Genomic DNA, 12,037 nt, shown 5'->3' on the forward strand with positions numbered 1-12,037 from the left:
AAGTCTTCTAGATCCAATTTTTAAAAATCCTGTTAGGAATTAGATGTGTATGAACTGTGCTGTACTTATAAGTACACATATTTCTGGTGCATGAAGGACATGCTCAATAAGTGTGCACTGGGTGAATTACTGTAGTTAAAGTTTTAAAAGCCATATGACACTGAATGCTAGGGAGGCATTTTTTAAGTAGTAAGAAAAATAGTAATTGGTTCATTCAGCAAAACAAACCAGGACATGTTTGTTAAGCAGTTATCTTTTTCAAAAAATAGACTCATTGAGACTAAATTCAGCAGGTACCATCAATGCATTAACATCAGAATGGCGTCCTGTGATAGGGAGATTATTTGCTTAATAATCCACAGGAACACTCAAAACAAATAAAATGGTAAAATGTTCTAATCACTGCTTTATTTATTTATTTATTCATTTACTTTGAGTCGAAGTCTCACTCTGTCACCCACGTTGGAGTGCAGTGGCGCCATCTCAGCTCACAGCAACCTCCATCTCCTGGGTTCAAGCGATTATCCTGCCTCAGCCTCCCATGTAGCTGGGATTACAGGTGCATGCCACTGCGCCCAGCTGATTTTTTGTATTTTTTAATACAGATGGGGTTTCACCATGTTGGCCAGGCTGGTCTTGAACTCCTGACCTCAGGTGATCCGCCGGCCTCAGCCTCCCAAAATGCTGGTATTACAGGTGTGAGCCACCATGCATGGCCCCCTGCTTGCTTTCTTTATCCAAAGATGTTGTAAATACATTGAAATGACAAAAACATTTGGAACACTGCAAAAGCCTTCTATCTGGAAATATGCAGCCATAAATTCAATGAGTTTACATACTTTGTGCCACTTTGCCCTCGTGTGGGATTTTGATTATATGCAGAGTGCTTAATTTCTTTGGAAGAGATGTGTAAATGAAAGTTTCATCCCCACTCTTACATTTCAGCTCTCCTCTACCTCTTTTTGTGTGTGGTTGGTGGGGGGTCACACAAAGTATTATGTCTGACTTCATATGGATATGCAATCAATATTAACCCCAAATAGCTTAAACAATATATTCTTCATTAAAAAACAGGCCTTCATCACTCTTCATACTGTGAGTAAGCAGTCACACACACAAAAAAGACAAATACTCTGACACCCTCCAAATTAACTCTGGCAGTTTCCAGGAGTATTCACCAAAACGATACTGTAGGAATCACACCGGCCTGGATTCCAGCCCCTTTAACACACAACTGATTTGTCCCACCTGGCAAAGGGCCAGTTTCATGCCAGACAATGACCTTCTAGGAAGACTGTGCTGTATTTATAAGTACACATATTTCTGGTGCTTCACTATCCCTCCATCTCCTCTGTATTGTCAGAGGTTGTGCTAAACTGTTCTTTCATAAGTCACCCCTTCAGCACTGCCTGGTGACCAGTGCTTGACTGGGGCACATGGCGAACTCCCCATCTGAGCCCTCTTGCAGTTGGGCAGGGCATGGGGTTAGTCCTACCCAATGAGCTTCAAGGAAAAGGGAGTGCCATTGATGGGATAAAGCTCAGAAAAGTCCAAGTGGGCTCCTCCAGGGCGATGCGGAGGCAACACACCCCAGATAGTGCAGCTACAAGGTAGTGGGGCCTCAGTTATCGTGGGGGTCTTTGTCCAGGACTGTGTGGAGCACAGCCCCCTGCCAGCTTCGGTGAAACAGGCAGCAGAGCTAGGAGTGAAGGCAGCTGTAGGGCTGTTCATTTCTACGGTATTCTGACGAATGCGATGAGTTGGCGTTGCTCCTGAGACACCTGGACCAGGTATCTCCCCTGTAAAGGTTCTGCCCACTCTCCAGCAAGCCTACTTTCCTGCCCCGGAACAGGTCACACAAATTAGTTGCACAGACCCAGGATTTCCCGGGGGGTGCCTTCAACCTCAAGAAATGCCACCTTCCTCTAGCCCCACCTCAGCACTCCTCTCCTCTTTCCAAACACATTTGTGGGCATTCTTGGAAGACGATTGCTGGTAATCCCTGTGCAGCCAGGACTCATTTCCAGGACCCGCCTCCCAGGAAGCCCAGGCCCAGACACCAGCTCCCGCAGGAAGTTCTCTTGCCCTCAGCCGGCTCCCTGGCTCCTTTCCAGCCCCTCACTGAATTCAGTTCACCGCCAGCTTTTCTGAAAAGCACACAAAGACTTGCCTCCCTACCTATCAGAGATGCCACCTTCTCCCTCTGTTCCTAAGTAAAGACTCATGTTTCTGCATTTTTCTCTTCCCCCTCTGGTAGAAGGAATCAGCCGCTTTCCACTGGGATCCAGAAGCTGAAATCTGAAATCCAGTCCTGAGGTTACAAAGGACGATCTCACAGATTGTCTCGTCTGTTCCAACTCAGGCAATTTCTGCACAGATGCTTTCAGCTAAACTGCTTCCATGCTCCACTTCTGATTTTCCAGAATTTCCTTGTTAGTTTAAGCCTGCCCCCTCCTGTTATTTTTAGATTTGATTTTACTCCTTTTAAAAGGCCAGGGGTGGGGAGTTTTTGTGGGGATGGAAGAAAAGAATTGTTTTTGTCTTTTTAATTACAAGCAGCTGACAAAGACAACTCAGTGGTAGAAAATGGTTGAGTCGAACGGCCTCTAGCTCCCAATGCTGCGTCTCCTCCATCAGCCACAACTGAGCAGAGCAGCAACAAAGTTAATCAAGTGTCCTCTGCCTTTTCCAGAAGATGCATGTTATCTGAGATATCTACAGGGATTCCGACAGAATTGGAATCCTTCCCTTTCCATTCATCCTCATAGGTCAGTTGTTTTGTAAAGCCAGAAGGGAACGTCTATGACTATCTTCATATTAGCAGGGAGGGGTCCAGCACCAAGGGAGGTTAAGGGAGTGACTGAGATGGTCCAGCCTATTGAAGTCTCTAGTGCCCCCTTCCAAATACTGAGCCTGTCTTTTGAATCCACACTTCTCAGCTGACCTAATATTTAAAACAGACAAAAGTTCCTTCAAGCGAGGAACCTCTTCCTTGTATAGTCTATTTCCCAAGTCCTAAGGAACCAGAGCAGTGTTGCATGTGCAAACAGTCAGAGGACCACTGGGCTTTCACTTATCCTCCCCTACCATATTGCTGTTGTTAACCTTCTTTCCAAACACTTTCTGCTTTTCCCTCTCTCAACCAAATGTAGCCCTGTGCATACTTTATGAGCTTGGAGAGTTTATTTACATGCCTTTTTGTTAACTCTAAGACAGTATAATTCCAGATTTTCTTACAAGACTTCATTTAGTTTCAGTCTTCAAAGTCACATTATTAAATGTGCTTGTAATTAGAGTGTTCCATAATTACATATAATAATTCAAAAGTCCTGTCTCTGCTCTCAGGTAATTCACATTCTGAATGGAACACAGCATTTGTTGTGGCCCTAGCATGGAATACAGTTTTATATTGGCAAACTCTTGCCTTCTTCCTTGTTCCCCCAGATGTAAGAAGGTCATGGGGTCGAAGTGACCAAATGAACTGATTACAAGTTGTCAATGGAACTAATCCAGGAAAGTCCTGATGATGATAAACTCAATGCACGTCATATGGCAGACAGAAAAAAACATGTGATCTGGAAACTCTGTCCTGCTCACCAGCAAAATTAGGACACTCGATTGTAAAAGACAGAAACTCAACCCAAGCTAGTTGCTTGAGCAAAACGGGAAACGTATTAGAAGGTTCACACCCACCTGGAAGGAGGAGGTGCCACCGGACATCAGAGACGGGATCAGAGACTCGCAAACCCCAGCGCGCATCATGCTCGCATGTTCGTGTGCTCGCGCTCTCTCTCTCTTCTCTGCATTTCTCTGTGATTTAGCTTTATTTCCACCAGACTGGCTTTGCCTATGTAGTGAAACTGGGAGCCAGTCTTCATTCCCCAGCTTAACCATCAGAGTAGGATTAACCCTTTTTCTGCAATTCCAGTTGCAAATCCCCTGAGAAATGACTCGGTTGGACTGACAAGAGTCAGGTGCCTATGTCCACTCCTGGGTATTGAGAGCCTTGCTCAGATGAGGGGAGATCATTGAGCCCTACAGTCACTTCAGTTTACATCTACCCCAATATGTGGCAATAGGCAAGTTCCTTCACTCCTCTGAGCCTTGGTTTCTCCATTGTAAAATGAAAAAGTGAGTGAGTGGTGACAAAAATAATACCTTCTTCAACGAGCTGTTGATCATTTTACATAGATAACCAACGTCAAAGCCTTGGGCTGCGTTGGTACATGAAGCATCAATAAATGTTCATTTTTCTTCCAAGGTGAATCTTAAAGTCAAGGAAGAAGTCAGCACGTTAAAATGGAGAGGAAAATTATTTGAAGCACAGGGAACGGAATGGGAAATGCAATACAATTCCGAGTAAGAGGCACTACAGGAGTTGTTAAATGGAGGGTAATTGAGCCTTAAGTCATTCCCACCCATAAATCATCCACAAGATCCGTGTTCTAGGAAAAGGGGCACTAGCATTAGCTATTGGGAACATGGAATGTCAAGTTGACCAATTAATCTGTAGCTTATAAGACATTCTTTGCTATCGAGGGGAAGATTATTTCAGTCAAGTAGCATTTTAGGGCCAACATAAAAAGAATTGTAAAAGATATGGATTTTGATGAACTCTGAGGAGCAAAAGCTGCATTTGCTCATATTCCCTTGATAACTTTTTGGAGTCAGTCCAATGAGCATACCTGGCTATGCAGTCAGATAACTTGAATTTACTACTAGTTCTACACAAATATTCCCTATGTTGTCTTCCCTCATACATCTCATCCTTAAGTTTTATGAAAGGAAAAATAGACTTCATTTTCTGCATTTCTTAGGTAAGAATACTACACTGATGGAGTATTAAAATCAGCAGATTATAAAATTTCCAGTTTCCCCAAAGCTTTGCAAATTTAGTGCATCTACATTTTGGCCTTTCTGCATTTGAATCAATTTGACACACCAACATCTGTTCTTGATAAAATAACATGAAATGTAGTATCTCAATGGTGGCACAGAATCAAACTCCACTCCCCTCTTGTTTCACATCACTTTCTTTGGTATTCCCCACATCATCTTCTCCTCCAGTTTGTAACTGACCATGACATCTGTCAACTCACTAGAATTCACCTGCCCCAGCCTTTCATTTCCCTGGGCACTCATGGGCTACTGAGGGCAATGGCCAATGCTTCATCAGTGTGGGGGGTAGAGTCTTATCCAGTTGTCTCACCACTTTGTCAGCTTCATTCCCCTCCTTGAGCTTTGGCTTGACCCAGACCTACTGTTTCAAAGAAGTCTCCTCTTACTATTCCAGTGCACGGTCACATTCTTATCTAACACTTACTTAGATCATCGGTACTTTGATCTTAATTAAAGGCTGCCTGGTTTTGCAATTTTATTTTTGCATTCCTATGTCTGGGACCTTTCTGTGGTCAGCAGCACCCAACACAAAGCCTAGCACAATGCCAACGCACAGCAGAGGCTCCACAAATACATGCACAAATGCAGACATGAACAGAATGCTTTCTACATGGGTTGGCGTTTCTAGTCTTTAGGAATTGAGTTGTATGTCAGACCTGAGTCTAAAGACAGCAGATTTTGGCTCAACTCTGTCAGTTCTTCCTATAACAAATTGTCTCTTGGATCTGGAGAAGCTAAGATCAGCGTATGGAGGTAGAAAGAAACAGGGAACCATGTAGAGATGGCATGGAGTTACGGCCAAGCATAGGGTGGGGACAGAGAAAGGAGATGAGCCAGCATACCAAATCCTGCTCCGGGAAGCAAGTGACTTGCATTCTGTCCCTGGTCAATCACTAAAAAGCAGGTTCTGTAATACAGCGAAAGTCATCTAAATTCCCAAGCCCAAGAAAATTCATGGACATCTACCAATGTGTATACAGGTTCCCACCTCCCCATCAGAAGAACATTTCCTGCAGGGCTTAGAAACCATCTATTTGAAGGTCTAAGAAACAGAACTATTGTCAGCCTAGCAAAAGACTTTCCAACCCAGGAGAAAAATCACCTGCAGGCCTGAGGACTGCTGGAATAATCACAGCAATGTGGCCTGGGCCATTAAGACCACTGGCAGATGACCCTCAGAATTAGGGACCAGCTATCCCCTCTCCCTTGGCACACTGGACACCTAAGCATTCCCTGTTCCAGAAACCAGCTTGACTAGAAGAAGGTGGAAGAGGGAGAAACTCCCAAAGATTGAACATTGACCAATAAGTGCCTGATCTAACTGCTTTAAACCAGAAAATATTGAGGTATATGTCTTTAGCTTTCAAATATAAATTCTTCCCCAGCCTCCAAACCATTTGCTGAACAGGGTTCAAGAATAAATTGAGATCAATTATATTATATTTTGTTAAAGGTCTACAACACTGATCAATATTCAGCAAGAGATGTATTGCTTTGCCTAACTCATTTCATGCCATCCACTGGAAGACCCAATAGTAATGTCTAGGGCTTGAGTGTGGGATGAAAAGAAGGGGAAGTCCTACAATATAAGGAAAGAACACTCTCAGCATCGCTCTACTAATATATTCACTTTAGCCTTTTGTTTTTCTCTGCTTGGTCAATACATTTATTGTCTTATCTGCAAAATCTTCATAGAAAATCGTTAAGTTTAGCACTCAGCAGACCTCAGAGCTCCTGAGCTCTAAGGAAGCCTGCCTGCTTTTGAGCTACCTGATCATTCTTCTGGGCAGGGGACAGTTTGGGAGACAGGTCCCACCTCTTCTTTTCAGCTTCTTTCTTGGGCTTCTTGTAGACTGAATTCTCTCCTTCAGCAGCATGAGCTTTCTTATATCTCTCCTCCACCAAGTCTGGAGTTACGCAGTTCTTTACGTATTGTGAGAACCGTTTCCTGTAAGCATCTTCATCTTCTATTAGGTGATGCATATAATCTGCAACATTCTGACCTGTGATGTGCTTCTAATGCACTTGTGCATTAAATTCCTTGCTTTCAGAATCATATCCAGGGAATCATTTGGTACTTTGTGGGATAGACAAGCCTCCATCCACAGCTTCCAGGGCCCCAAAAACTTTATTGTCAGTGGTGGTTCTGGCAAGGCCTGCATCCAAATAGTAGGTGAAGGCATCAGGCTGACCATCAATGCTCTCCGCATCATATTCATCTCTGGTCACCTCCTCTTGGCCTTCCTAGATGGCGTCCATGCCAAACGTGTTGAGAAGCCTGCAGGCCACTACGACGTGCTGAAGCATAATCTGTCAGGCCAGCCTTCACACCATATTTTGGTACTTTATGTGCATAAACTGCACAGACAGTCACATGCCCTTGCACACAGGCATAAGCAATCTGACAAATGATATCTCTGTTAGGAGTTACATGAACTATCATCCTGGATTTGGACATGTTGTACTTATTTTTATCCTGTATCACCAAGCGTTTCCAAGCATAGTAATCAGTTTTACCCCCTCATCTTCTAAATGTCACTTGGTATTGTTTAAAGTAGGCCTATTCCTGACAACTGTACGAAATGCCATCCTGAGGAACAGAGACCTATGTCTGAAGCTCGACACAGACCTGCAGGCCCAATATCACTGGGGGTGTTGGGGGGATCTTTTTGTCCTTTTAATTACCATCTAAACCACTGTCAATTCTAAATGTGAACATTTGTTATTCTAACCTAGGCTTGTGTGTCTGGTTCCTCACTTGGTGTTGTTTTAAGGTATTGGTTCCAGGCCCCCTGACAATAAGAACCAAAAGATGCCTGGTGACCAGACAGTCCAGGCACCTTCCCTGGAGACGCCAATTCAGCAGGTTAGAGTGGGACCCAAGAATCTTGGCTTATTAACAAGTGCCCAGGGAGGGTAGAGAAACTCCGCTTTAAGGTGGTGGTTCTCAAAGTGTGGTCCTTGGGCCCGCAGCAACATTTCCAGGAAACTGGTTACAAATCAACCACCTCAAACCTGATAAACCAGAAAATCTGGGTGTGGGACTCAGTAACCTGGGTTTACACAGTCTTTCAGGGAATTCTCATATGCTTTAAAGTTTGAGAACCACTGCCTTCAGGAAATGATAAACAGGCAGTAAATAACAATTTATTAGCTTAAACCATTCATTCATTAGTCCACAGCCCGCCCGTACCAAAAGACTCAGCAAGAATCTCTCCAGTGTCCTGGTGCCCCCATGGCATTAGGTTGCTGTGACCATGGTTCTAGACTCAGCCACACATTTAGAGTCACCTGGGGAGCTTTTAAATCTCCCGCTGCCCAGACAGCACCCCACACCCACCAAATCAGAACCTCTGAGCGTGGGAACCAGGCATCTGCAACTGCTTAAGCTAGCCAGGTGGTTCCAATGTGCAGACCAGTTTGGGAACCACTGTCAGAGCACCTAAAAAGCCCCTGAAATCAGACTTGCCAGAAAAGATAACAATTACGACACAGACAAGCAAGGGGGTAGGAGATCATAGAGGAGGCCCAGCAGGGAGCTTCCTTCATTTATTCACTACTGTGCTTCAAAAGAAGTGTTTAGAAGCAAGGGAGGGCGTGTAGGAAGCTATCTTTTACAGGATAAAAAGACTAGAAAGGTTTCCCGGAAGTCACTGGGGAATTTGGAACACGCCCTCATTCTCCTGAACGTGCCCCAAGACTCAAGAAGTGGATAGGTTGAAGCAGGAAGGATAAAAGTTTTCACCTGCCCCTCTCAACGCTTCCTGAACACACTTGAGCACTACCAGCCCTTTAATTCACATCTCCCGCCCTAACGGGGCTTGGCAAACAGTGGCTGAGAGCAGGACTGGGTCCCAGGGTGCAGGATGATGGTGAAGGTGATAGTGAGAAAGAGAGTGGGGGAAGGGGAAGGAAGAGGAGAAGGAAAAGGAGGGAGCTCACCTTCCTGCGAGGTTCCCATATGCTAAGCCCAGGGCCTCAGTCATTTTCTTCTTTAACTTCACACAGCAACTCCATTTGGCAGTGGATGATCTGAGGCCACAGGACTTGCCCCAGGTCATTTCTGTGAGTGGCAAAAGCACTCTCCAGTAGAGACAGTGAATGCCCCGGAGGAATCAAGGATGTAGGGGCAAGCAGGAAAGAGACTCTGAGAGGGGAGACACATGAGGCCGCTGGGCCAGGCCCACAGTATAGTGAGGCCGTGCAAAAGTCAGCCTTACCATCTACTTTAATCCCGGGGTGAGGTTCTGGATCGTGGGGAAGGAATGGAGGCTTCTTGTGGCATCCAGAGCAGCTGGGGTGAGGGAAAGCGCACAGGAAGCGGGCCTGGGGCAGTGGCCACGTACTGGCGCACATGGATGGATTTCCACATCCAGACAACCAATGCAGCTACATCGGTGAGTGTCAGCGAAAGGTGAGCCCTGGTTTCACCCGGTGCAGATACAGAGCATAAGGTTTTTTTGTGGTTTCAGAGATTCATATCTTTTAAAAGCCCTTTGGCATCTTCCTTAAGCCTCATTCTTCATGAGGTCCCAGATGTCTCAACTGGGCTACAAGCACAAGCATGTCTAACTGCATCCCTGAAGATGGGGCTCCCCTCCCCTCCACCAGAGGGCCCATCCTGGGGGCTCTTTTCGAAAGCCAGTGCATATAATTGTTGAATAGGAAGAACCTGATGGGTACTGTGGTAGGGAGAGCAGGGGATAAATTCCTAAAACATTACACAAATGTATCTCAAATTTCCCATCTGAGCTGGAAGAAATGCCCCAAAATATAACCAACAGGAGCAGCTCTTCGCTTCAGTGTTGCAAGTTTTCAGTCTGTTAGGCAGGAAAGCCTCAGCTTAGGCAACTTTAGAGAAAATCTCATTCAGTGAAGAGGCCCACGAGATTGGGGCCCGGCTGGGAGTCTCAGGAGAATACAGTGAAAACAAATCACAAGGCTGCTGCTTCAATGATGTAGATCAAACTGTGGAATAAACATTCATAAAGAAAAATATGGACTGATATATATATTGTCAAGCAATACCATGACAAGCATTTTGCACAGATTTAAGGAAATCAGAGCACAAGAAAGGGGAAGCACCCAAGCCAATGCCTATGCCAGGCAAAGGGCGAAGAATGATCAGCCAAGCGTTCAACCACCAGTTGATAGTTACAGGGTAAAGTGAAAACTAAACTGTTTGGTTGTGAAATGAACCTAGCACTACATAGACCCCAATCACTGACACAGCATGTACAGTAATAACAGCCAACAATTACAGAATGCTGGAAAGTCCTTTGAGAAGCAGTCAAATGAAACTCACAGCATCTGCCGTGGGAAAAATGTTGAGGATATTGTCCACTGTATCACCCAGGTCCCCACAGGAAAGACCCCATTAAATAATTTCTTCTTTTTTTTTGAAAGCTGAGACAAGCTTTACTTCCCTTGAGGAAACAGTCTGTCACTCCTGAGCATGAAAGTTATGTCCTAACTGTTCATTTCTCTTTCTTTTTTTTTTTTTTTTTTCCTGAAACGGAGTCTCGCTCTGTCGCCCAGGCTGGAGAGAAGTGGCGTGATCTCGGCTCACTGCAAACTCTGCCTTCCGGGTTCAAGCGATTCTTCTGCCTCAGCCTCCCGAGTAGCTGGGACTACAGGTGTGCACCACCACGCCCAGCTAATTTTTGTATTTTTAGTAGAGATGGGGTTTCACCATATCGGCCAGGCTGGTCTCGAACTCCTGACCTCATGATCTGCCCACCTCAGCCTCCTAAAGTGCTGGGATTATAGGCATGAGCCAACGCGCCCTGCCACTCTCACTCTCTCTCTCTCTCTCTCTCTCTCTCTCTCATTTTTTAAAGCTTTTAGGAAGCTCACAGTCAAATCAAAATTCAAATATAGCATAGGTCTTGATCGCCTATACCATTAATCTCAAAACCACTCTTTAATCTCACCATCCCCATAGGGAAAAATTTAAGGACAACTCCCTACTAGATGTGTATTTATTTATTTATTTATTTATAAATCATATACATGGCCAGGCATGGTAGCTCATGCCTGTAATGATGGCACTTTGGGAGGCTGAAGCAGGCGGATCACTTGCATCCAGGAGTTTGACACCAGCCTGAGTAACATAACAAGACCCCATATCTACAAAAAAATTAAAAATTAGCCAGGCATGGTGGCACATGCCTGTAGTCTCAGCTACTTGAGAGGCTGAGGAGGGAGGATCACTTGAGGCCGAGAGGTTGAGGCTGCAATGAGCTATGATTGTGCCACTGCAGAGTGAGAACTTGTCTCTAAATAAATACACAAATAAAATACATGTACGTCTATTATTACCTGATATTTTAAAGCATAATATACACAGAGGCCAGGGCTCATTGTCAATGACTGAGGATATAAATCCATATTTCAAAGGGTCTTCTAGGGGCCGGGCATGGTGGCTCACGCCTGTAATCCCAGCACACTGGGAGGCTAAGGTGGGCGGATCACCTGAGGTCAGGAGATCGAGACCAGCCTGGCCAACATGGCAAAACCCCACCTCTACCAAAACTACAAAAATTAGCCAGGCGTGGTGCCAGGTGCCTGTAGTCCCAGCTACTTGGGAGGTTGAGGCAAGAGAATCTCTTGAACCCAGGAGGCGGGGGTTGCAGCGAGCCGAGATCACACCACTGCACTCCAGCCTGGGCAACAAGAGTGAAACAGTCTCAAAAAAAAAAAAGTCTTCTAATAATTTCAAATTGTTTTAATTTCTTCTTTCACACCCAGTTAGATTGGACTGTCATAACATTTACTTCCAATGAGGCTAACAAAGAACTTGTCTGAGTAGTAGGAGAAGCACCAGCTTTGCTATTTTCTTATTTGCTTGAATATAATGCTAGCATGTGAAGTGAAAGAAGTAGTTTCTGTGCGGAAGTAAGTTTCAGCTTGCTATCCTCCTTCTCTGAGGATTCACATAAACATGAAGAGTATAAGCCACAAACCCATGGAACCGGACACAGGTGACATTAAATGAAGACCCAAAGGAAGTGAGGGAACCAGCTAGACAGTTGTCTAGGGGAAGAGCGTTATAGGCAGAGTCAACAGCCAGTGGCAAAGCCCTGGGGCAGGAGTGTGCCTGGTTTGTGGGAGGAACAAGGAGCCCCAACTGGCTGGA

At 45.0% G+C, this 12,037-nt stretch overlaps 1 pseudogene; it reads right to left on the reverse strand.

Annotated features, from left to right (window-relative positions):
* Positions 1 to 6,624: 6,624 nt before the first annotated feature.
* On the reverse strand, positions 6,625 to 8,960 carry LOC100429442 (large ribosomal subunit protein uL18 pseudogene; annotated as a pseudogene).
* Between the last annotated feature and the right edge of the window lie 3,077 nt (positions 8,961 to 12,037).

The sequence above is a fragment of the Macaca mulatta genome, chromosome 12 (assembly GCF_049350105.2).
Source record: "Macaca mulatta isolate MMU2019108-1 chromosome 12, T2T-MMU8v2.0, whole genome shotgun sequence".
NCBI lineage: Eukaryota > Metazoa > Chordata > Mammalia > Primates > Cercopithecidae > Macaca > Macaca mulatta.